Source organism: Myodes glareolus, chromosome 15 (assembly GCF_982192425.1).
Source record: "Myodes glareolus chromosome 15, mMyoGla1.1, whole genome shotgun sequence".
In the NCBI taxonomy this organism is placed as follows: Eukaryota; Metazoa; Chordata; class Mammalia; order Rodentia; family Cricetidae; genus Myodes; species Myodes glareolus.
Window position 1 is genome coordinate 53,162,968 of NC_142040.1, and position 10,279 is coordinate 53,173,246.

The window sequence follows — 10,279 nt, forward strand, 5'->3', positions numbered from 1 at the left end:
AGCTATACAAAAAAACGTCAGGTGAGGAATCCTTTCTGTACCTAGTTGTTTAGAAGAATCTAGTTCAAATGTCCCCGTTTCCCCTGGGTATGAGGCAAACATGGGGATTTGGAGAGTTTGCTGGTTGTGGGGAGGAGCTGGGTCAGACTCTTCAACCTCTGCCAGTTGGCCGGTTGTTTACTTCACCTGCAGCGACAGATGACGCCCAGTCCCAGACTGCCTTACATCAATTCTTCCACCATTCAGGGACAGGAGATACCTTGTCTCTGGGAAGTAAGGCCACGGCCTGAGCTTGACCCCGTGTGGTGTTGCGTTCTCATTGCTCAATTCTTTCGCCCCCAGACGGTTTCACACACCGATGAACAACAGCTCCCGTTTGGCAGGGTAGTGAGCTCACGGGCTGCTACCACTACCTTCTTTGTACAACAAGGAGACCAACTACTGGTCAGGGTGTAGCCCTGTCAGTCATCCTTGGAGCTCTTCCCTGCTCAGTGTCCTGAGAGAAAGCTGGAGGATGGCTCTCCCACAGCCAGCCCCACCCAAGCCCCTGGGTCAGCCTCCCCTCCTTTATAACCTGCCAGGCTTACTTAGAGCGACCACCTCATCAGAATGGGCCTGTGCATGTATTTATAAAATTTAAATGGTCACTACGGAGCTGTATTTAATAAGTAAAGCCAACCTGCCATCCAATCAGAGAGGGACGGCAGAGGTTCTCAGTTTCCCCATGTTCAACAATTGAAAGTACAGTCAGAAAGCTCCGTTAAATTTGACCTTTAAAGGAACAGCGAGTAAGCATTTAGTTTAAGTGACTCCTGGGTCATGTTTGGGACACACACCAAGAATCATTTGCCAGGTATCTTTATCTGCAGCACGGATTTAACTGTACGTGCCATATTTTATCTGTGCTGTGGCGTTTCATGGTCAGGATATCCGACGCCTTGACTCTTGACTGTTGGAAGCAAATCTGGGACTTTTCCAGTCCTGACGTTAGCAAACTCTTCAGAAGTGGACGCCAGAGCCTCTGAGTCGCTGTCCAGGAAGGCTCTCAATGCCCACGCCTAGGAATTCCCGGAAACAGGAGGTGCCGCTGACCAGTAAGTGTGTGCCGATAGTCTCATTTGATTGCTCCGTGTCTGACAGGATTTGTCAAGCATCCCCTGCTCTGTTTCAGGTGAGAAACTAATATTTTGGTGACACTGATCACGCTAGTGTCTGCTAGGTGAAAAGGTCAGGCGAGGGTCATTCCAGCTGCAAGTTCTAAGACCAACAGCACCTCCCCTTTCTTAGAATATAATGCTTTACTATTCTTATCTACAAAGTCATGCATTGTGATTCTCTATGGCTATAAACTGAGCACTAGATTATTGTTGAAAAATTGGGAGGCAGACAAAAAGAAAGGAAGAAAGATCAACAAGAGAAGTAATTCTAAGTCTTGGGAGATTCCTGTCAACATATGGATGCATGGCCCTCCACTTCGTGTCTTTCAAAAGATACATTAATATATATATATATATATATATATATATTATAAGTTTTAAATTTTTAAAAACCAAATTATCTTATATGCATATATGCATATGTATTATTTGAATACTACCCAAGTTTAGTTTATATTCATGCGACAGCCTAGAGATGATTAGAGCATGTGGGAAGATGTACATAAGTTACATACAAATATGACATGATGTTATGTAAGGACATGCATGTCTACAGATTTTAATGTCTGTGATAAGGCGATTGTATACTTAATATGAATTCCCATTAGTTTGAAATAAGATGATTTGTTTGCTTATATTAACTGGGATTCAAGACCGAGTAGAGAAAGAGAATAAATTATCAAGTAAGTTTCCGATCAAGAAGAAAGAGCATTAGAGCAAAGGACACCGAATAAGTCGCTAACTATGATGGGTAAAAGCCCCCTGGATGGAATGGTTCCTAGTCAAGGTGAATGTTTGGTGGATCAAGAGGGCCCACCTGAAAATGATCAATTCCTAATGCTTTCCTTTGGAAATACAGCAACAGGCTGCTCCACAAACAAAGATTTTAGGCAAAGGCATCTCTGTCAAGAATTGAGTTTGCTGTCACTTCAGAGGTACTCAGGAGTCAGCTGTAGCATGTCTCTAATCAATATGTTTGTAAATTATCAGTGCTTATCTATAACCTTGGGACAGCTTTGTGTGTCATTATTTGGGGTCATTATTCGTTTCAGGACGCTGTAATATGAAAGCCGAGTCTTTCAGTATTGCATGAGAGCTAAAACGGTTTGTTTAGTTGGTAAGCATGGCAAGTTGGGACAGCACAGTGTGAAAATGGGTTACGACCAGTATCACAGACATCTGTGGAGAGACATCCTCCTGGGGTCTTCAGGCTAAGGGACACGCAGGACCATCGTTCTGTTCATTGGCCTCGTTACAGGTGCACACAAGGTCTCCTATGGACCCAGACTATTTCTCTAAACACTCAGCTCCCTAAGCAAGCACCTCATAGCTTTATAAGTCCCTCCCTAGCAGGGCAGCTGATCCTGAGGAAAATTACATGAGAGACCCCAGGGACTGAAGATGAGCTCACCCAAAGAGCTGGAACCATCTAGATGAGTCTCCCCTACATGGTCTTTCTTAGTAGGAAACATAAACACAAGCCACTCAGGAAACATACGACCATGAAAGTCGAAGATTATTTGGTTAGTTGGAAGATACAGTGCATACATATATAAGAATTCCTTTCATAAAGTGGTCAAATGGGCACTTCTTATTTTCTTGCTGAACAGAGAAAGTCAGCCTTACAGGCATATCAGACCAAATGAAGAACGCCTCTCAGGAACAGCTATGGAAACCTAGTGCCCTCTAGATCCCTGGGATCGGTCCTGGTTTGTTCAATGTTCATCTTGCACAGGAAGGAAACTATTAGCTAACAAGATATTCCTCTGCCCCCACCCCTACCCTATCCCATCACTACACCTCTCCACTCCATCCCATCCCTAGACCCACACACCTACCCCTCTCACTATGCCTACCCTCACCCCATCCCTTTGCCTACCCCACCCCCATCCCTTTGTTTACCCCACTCCTACCCCTGCTCCATCCCATTCCTACCCCTTCCCCACTCCTACCTCATCCCTATGCTACCCCCACTCCTACTGTACCTCTACTTCAATCCCCAACCCTTCTCTCATCCCCACCTCTATCACTACCCCCAACCCCCCCCCCCCCCAAAACCCCAGCTGGCCAATTGTTTCATACACAAGTTGGGTAAGAAATATTTGTCTGGAATGAAATTTCCAAGACAGAAATAGTGCCAAGTTCCTAAGGAGAAAGAAAAAAAAAAAGTAAATAAAGGTGCAAGACTCAAAACAATGGGAGGAAAGCCGCGCGTCAGGGACGCCTACAACAGCCATTGCTTTGGGCTGTAATTTTGAGCGATTATAATGGGCACTGACAAATTGCCTTGACTATTAAAATGCATTCAAGTGGAATGGAGAAACTGGAGTCTTTCACGGTGGGTGGACCGAGCACCCGGAAGAGTCCGCTAACTAATCCGCCGCTAGAGCGTCAGCCGTTCTCGCTGCGTGACTGCCACCTAGTGGCATACACGGGTGAGGCATTTGACAGTTCGCCAGTCAGCGATCAGAAAAACAGCACCGTTCTCTGTATTGCTGACCTGAATTCAAATTCTTTTCCCTCTTTTATTTTCTTGTATCTCATCTTAGATCTTTCATGATGAATTAAAAAACATTCATATGCTTATATATAGAAATAATAACTATTTTCCTTTGCTTCTCTTCTCGCTTGTCAGTAAAGCTCCAGGCTTTGTCGTTCCCATTCCTCTTCCTTCTTTGATTCATGACGACTTTATGAGGAAGATGAGTTTCTGCCTTTCCTTTTTTTCCCATCCAGCTACTTCTTCTCTGTCTCCTTTTATTATAATGGAAAATGCTGTGATCGTAATGGTCACTCCAAAACTCACATCGAATGTCAATAGCCTTTGTTAGGATGTAAGCACTGCCCTCCCGAATGGATTAAGGCCATTTTCACAGGGTTACACGGTTCCGGGAACAGAGAGAGCAGGGCCTTTCTTGCTCTTTGTATTCCACCATGGGAAGACACAGCATGAAAGGCATGCCCTATCATTCTCGTGGACTTCCAGTCTTCTGGAACCATTAGCCAAATCTGTACAGTTTATACCTTATAGCCTCAGGTATTCTGTTAAAACAACTTGAAAAGGAACTGCAACAGAAAATGGGTGTCACAGGTCTGCCTGCTGCAATAACAAATGCTTGACAATGGGATAGCGGCTTTTGGAACGAGACAAAGGCTGCAGATGGATGAAGCAGGAGAAGCAGGCGTTGCGGCTGCACCCCTACTGCAGGAATCCTCCCAACGCCAGCGCTCACACCACCAGGGCAGCAAGCGATTTCCGAACCCGACAGTGTGTTCCTCTTTAATGGGACCTAAGTGTGCCTGTGAGGTGGATGTGGTCGTGCCCTCTCATCCAAAGATTATTTCTCTTAAGAGTCTAAATCATAAATCACTCTGCCACTTTCATTTTCAAAGAGACATTACTGAATCTAAATTATAATCATTATTTGCCACGCAGCAATCTCAAATTCTAGTGCAACTTAACCAGCATCCCTTGAGCATCTTGAGAGGTTCAAAGAGGCCAGCGTTCTCCGGGGAACGCCCACGAGCAACCAGCACACTCCATGGAGTTGTCCTGCAGGACGGCTTTGTGTGTGTGTTAGGAAAAGGAAAAGCCACAGCCAACCTAGCCGCGGTCACTTTCCATGTTAAGTAACTTTGAAAGGTTGTAACGTACACGTTCCAGCAAGCGTGTGGCAGTCCCTGCCAAAATACGTTTATAAAAGTAAATATATGTTACATCTTGATGTGTGAAAAATAGTAGCCTTCAGTAACTAACATTTATTCTGTTTCTATCAAACTTTTGTTTTCTAACTTTTGTTACTTTCTGCACATAAATTGTCTATTACTAATTGTGCATGACATTTTCTTATGTGTTGAATAGATTAGACCATTCCTTTCTTATAGACACACATGGGTATCAGCTCCTATTGTTCAATACTTGCCTCAGGATTCTTACTTAGTCTTTATTTTAGTTTTCATTATTTTGTGTACAGAAATTCTACATTTTACATGGTTTAGAAAATGTGGCCTGTGTGATTTTTCCCATTATTAGTGAAAACTTTTCTCTACATATAGTCAGCTAGTAGCAATTTATTTTTATTAATAAATAAAAATCTGGGCTGATGAGATGGCTCACAACTAAAATAAATAAAAATCCAGTTGTAGTTTTAGTTTTTCTAATTCAGCATGGCCATTCAGTTAGCATTTCACGTTCTCTTGATGATTCATTTGCTCCTTTGGGGGTCGTGGGATGGTCATAGCACCCTTGTCCTTTGTCAGGGTGTCAGTGCCATGGGAGGTCATTTGAGGGCTGCCTTCCTCTCTGTGTACACGTTCTTGCCCTGCAATCTTGAAGCTCCTGCTTTAGCTGGCTTTCTGTCTTTATGGCAAAATGCCCGAGAGAAAGAAACTAAACAGGAAATGTTTAATTTGGCTCATGGTTTGATGTTGTAGGGAGGCCTCTTGCGTATTTCTGACTGCCCAGACTCCCAAAATAAAAACACAGAAACTATATTATTTGCAATACTCTTTGGCCAATAGCTTAAGCATATTCTTAGCTAGCTCTTATATCTTAATTAACCCATTTCCAGTATTTTATATTTTACCACCAATGGACAAGCTGCCGTGAGGCTGCACCATATTTCACACCTGCTGTGGCAGTATTCTATATGCTCACAGATACTCCGATCATCTTTCCTTCCGTTGGTGGAGCTTAATTATCTTTGAATTAATTATCTTTCAAAGATGGATGATTCTTAGTGACTCATGTCTAAACAATCAAATCACATGTAGTGCTGGCATCTGGTTCCTAAGATTAGCATATGTGCTTTACTCTTTCTGTTGCTCTCAAGTCACTTGCCGTGGAGGAAATCAGCTGCTGTGACCCCTAGTGGCACTATTGAGAGACTCATGTGGCACGGAACAGAGTCCTCTGGTCAGGAGCCAGACAGGAACTGAAGACGTCGCCAGAAGTGTGTGAGCTGAGTTAACTGCTGGGAAGCGAGTCTTCCAGCCCATCAAGCCTTCCAGGGAGGCCAGCCCTAGCTGATATCTTGACCAAAACTTTAAGAGGGACCCCGAGACTACCTAGCTATGCGAATCCCAAATTACGGACCCATAGAAATCATGAATAATAAACCCTGGTTGTTGTCATCCAGGAAGTTTAGGATAATTTGTGAATAAAAAGAGATGATCAATGTGTCTAAACTCAGGAGTCACAAAACATCACTTGGTTGATTTTATTTGTTAAAAGAGTTTTTAGAGCCAGCCAGGCTCAAGCAGATGAGACACTGGCATAAATATACAAAAAGGGGAGAAAAATTTAGAATCATGGCTTAAACTGCCTAAAGAACAGGCAAGTTAGTATATCTCTAATATGAAATTGGAATAAGGCCAGAAAAAAAGCAAGTCCTTTGTGGTAGACGCAGCAGCTATAATGAAACAATTATCTATATTATTTCTTCCCCATGGAATTTCTATTATTCTCCTGAACTAAGGAGCCAACAAGAGCAGGGCTTTCAGATCTGTTCCGTGTTCATCCAGTCATCCCAAGAGACCCATACTAGTGTGTGGGGTACATGATACCCTCACAAGATATCTAGTGTACAAACCCATGTGATATTTCCTTGCCAGGAAACTAGGAACGTCTATCTGGCCTTGCAAGTCTTTCATTGTGTTTTGTTATCTACACACCAAGTTCCTGAAAAACAGTGTGAAAACACATCACCCGAGCTTTACACTTGTGTAGTCTTCCCTGGTTTACTGCACTGTGATCTGTAACCGCTGAGCCAGCTCTCCAGCTGCATTCATGTGTTGCATTTTGGTGAATGAGCATTTTGCCTGCATATATGTCTGCGTACCACATGTATGCAGTGTCCAAGGAGGCCTGACTAGGGCATCAGATTCCTCGGAAATGGAGTTACAGCTAGTTGTAAGCTGCCGTGTAGGTGCTGGGGATTGAACCCAGGTCCTCTGGAAGAGCAGCCAGTGCTCTTCTCTGATGAGAATTGTGGTTCTTCTAAGATCGTTCAAGTTTGTTTTCTATGGCTGTGATAAACACTGTGACCCAAAGCCACCTGGCGAAGAAAGGGTTTATCCCATTTTACTGTTTGAGTCCATCAGCAAAAGAAGCCAACGAATTCAAGGCAGGAGACCAAAACAGAAACCACCGAGAAAGGCTACTCATTGGCTTGCATTGGCGGGCTCAGCATGCCTGCTCAGAAATGGTACTGTCCACACTGGGTCCTTCCACATCTGTTAACAGTCAAGAAAATGCTCCCAAGACATGCCCACAGACCAACAGGATGGAGGCCATGCCTCAGCTGAAGTCCAGGTGTGTTATGCTGACAATGGTAGCTAGCTAGCTATCACCTGTGCATAGTTCCCTAAAAAGTACAATGTGGACGGATGCTTTTAAAGGATTGAGTGAACAAAGATCTTAAATTTGCACAGCCGTTTGATTACGGTACCATGCACAACAAAGCACAGGGGGTACCAAAGGGAAATAGTAGGTTTTGAGTAGACTGGCTAGCAGGCAGATAGAGCAAGCCTCGCAAAACCGATGCTTAGGTGAGGAGCGCTGAGTAAATATCACTGGATGGAACTTTCCAAGTAAGACATGTAATCTGTGAGGGAGATGTTTTGTATCTACCTGACAGAAGGTGAAATTGCAGCGTAGAGATACTAATCAGGGAATAGCTTCCTTTGCTCAGAAAACTGCCGCCGGATCAACGCCGCTTTTCAGTTGCTCATAAGCGTGTATTCCTGACAGGGGTAAATTACACCCCTGTCTACACGTGGTAGCTTTGCATCAGCCTCTGCCCATCTTCGAAGGCTTCCAGGTTCTCCAGTGATAACAGTGGAATGCTTTGCTTCGGTGATGAGACCAGAGTATGGTTTATGGTTTACTTTGTATTGCTTCAAAGTCGCTCCTTTCTTAGGTTATCTTTGGCCCCCTTAATAGCCATTTGACATCCGTCTTCAATATCTGACCTCAGATCCTGTCAGTTACCGGGTTAAAGCTTTGAAATATTCTCGCCAGGCCACCAGCGTTTCACCAGTCCTTAAGCCAAGACTCTCAACAGACATTGTCTAAAACAGGCGTCATTTTACCCAGCTTTGGCAGAATCGCATCCCGAACCTAGCATTCCTACCAAGGCGTCCGATAAATGCCTTGAATTATGACTTCCATTTGTTCTGTGAATGTAAAAGCTCACACAGCTAGCACCATGTTGAAAAATAAGAGCCATGTTCCTGGACCATGGGTGCTCCCCTTGGGTATACACTAAAGTATCTGTTATTCACTCTGAGGAGCAAGGGCTGCTGCTTTGCATCAACGGTGATGTTTCTCATCTAGGTCCGAGCTCTCTGGGGACAATTCCCTTCTTCACCTTTCCCTATGGCCCTTGACGTTACTATGCCAACCCCCATTTCCACTTCTCAATTTCCTTTCCCCTCAAGTAGTATTCGCTGCGTGTTCCTCGCTTGAAGAATGTGGGGAGCTTCAGAGCCCTTTTTCCGTTTCAAATATCCCTGGTCTATTTTAGTCCAAGTTCTAAGAACTTCTGTCAATAAGCAAAAAGCTTTCTTAGGTTTTGGTTATGGGTTTTGAAATGCTCAGGGGTTTTTCAATTCCCTTCCCTTACACTCTGCATGCCAAAAGTCACACCCATAAGGCTTTCAAGCTTTTTCCCCTCTCTCCTAGAAGTAACTCCTGCTAATTTGGGCATGCTCCCACGGTGGGAACATGCCTTTAAGCCTTCACGGAATCTTTTCACTGATAGGCTGAGATGTTAGGTGGGTGTCCTGCAGCAAGGATGAGCATGCACTTGCTGACCTTTGGGGTTCTGTACTTAGCCCTGATGAAGGAAGTTACCTGGAGCCTGTCCGGAGACTGGTGTCTGTTGTTCCGGGGCACACTTGCCCTAAGTCCATAACCACAATCCTGAAGCTCTGGCAGGAGAGATGTTCTGTCTGTTTGTTTGTTCGCTGTTTTTGAGACAAGACCCCCTCACAAAGCTCTCCCGTTTTGGAACTCAATATGTAGAACAGGCTGATCTTGAGCTCAAAGACATCCACCTGCCTCTGCCTCCCAGGTAAAGGGATTAAAGTGTGCACCATCACCTAGAGAGACCCTTGCTCCTCTCCCTTTAGCTATTAGACTATCACCATTTGAAAATTTTCATTTCCAGGAAGCAGTCTGCTTAATAGATAAACAAGAACCCCCGGGTTTAACTACCAGAGCCATACAAACCAGCGGTGGTGGTGGACTCAGCGGTGGCAGCAGGAAGACCAGAAGCTCAAGGTCATTCTCAGTTTCATAGCAAGTTCCAGACTGGACTACAGGAGACCCTGTCTGGAAAAGAAAAAGAAGAGAAAACAAAAGAAAAAGAACTATTTCTTTTCTCTTTCAAAAATGAGATCTTTTGGACCCCCCTCCCATATTCCTCAGCTGAGACATAAATAAAAAATATCTCTGCTGCAGAAAATGGAGGTCACCTGAAACCCAGGTCATCTTCCTCCCAGTTATAGTGTTCATCTCGTGGTTTTTAGTGTTCATCTCGTGGTTTTCTGCAAATTGCCCATAAGCACTGTGTGTGTGTGTGTGTGCGCGCGTGTGCTGTGTATATGTATGTGTACATGTGTGCATGTGTGTGTATGTGTATGTATGCATGTGTATATGTGCGTGCGCATTGTGTATATGTGCGTGTACAAGTGTGTGTATGTGTGTATGCTTGTGTATGTGTGAATGTGTGTGTGTATGTGTGTGCTTGTATGTGTGTATATACATGTGTGCATATGTGTATATGTATATGTGTGTATGCCTGTGTGTATGTGTATTGTGTGTATATACCTGTGCGTGCACGTGTGTGTGCGTGTGTGTATGTAGGTGTACGTGTGTGTGTGTGTGTGTGTGTGTGTGTGTGTGTGTGTGTGTGCACGTGCGTGAGTATTTTAGACACATTCTAATGGTCATTTGGTGAGTATGGCTGAATGGGGATGGCTTTTCTCTATTCTGTGATTCAGAAATTCTTACTCCTTCTCTCTGTTCTCATAAGAAAATGCAAAGCATCCATAGCACAGAGAACTAAAGAAAGAACCCATTTCCTCGCCAGCCAAGAAGCAGAACAAAGACTGATAAC

General features: G+C 44.1%; 1 long non-coding RNA gene across 1 annotated transcript; it reads left to right on the forward strand.

The window, feature by feature from the left end:
• Positions 1–1,017: 1,017 nt before the first annotated feature.
• LOC125397650 (uncharacterized) lies at positions 1,018–9,672 on the forward strand. The gene is made up of 2 exons (XR_007231122.2): positions 1,018–1,171; positions 9,329–9,672. It is a non-coding gene; the product is annotated as an uncharacterized LOC125397650 (long non-coding RNA).
• The last annotated feature ends 607 nt before the right edge of the window (positions 9,673–10,279 follow it).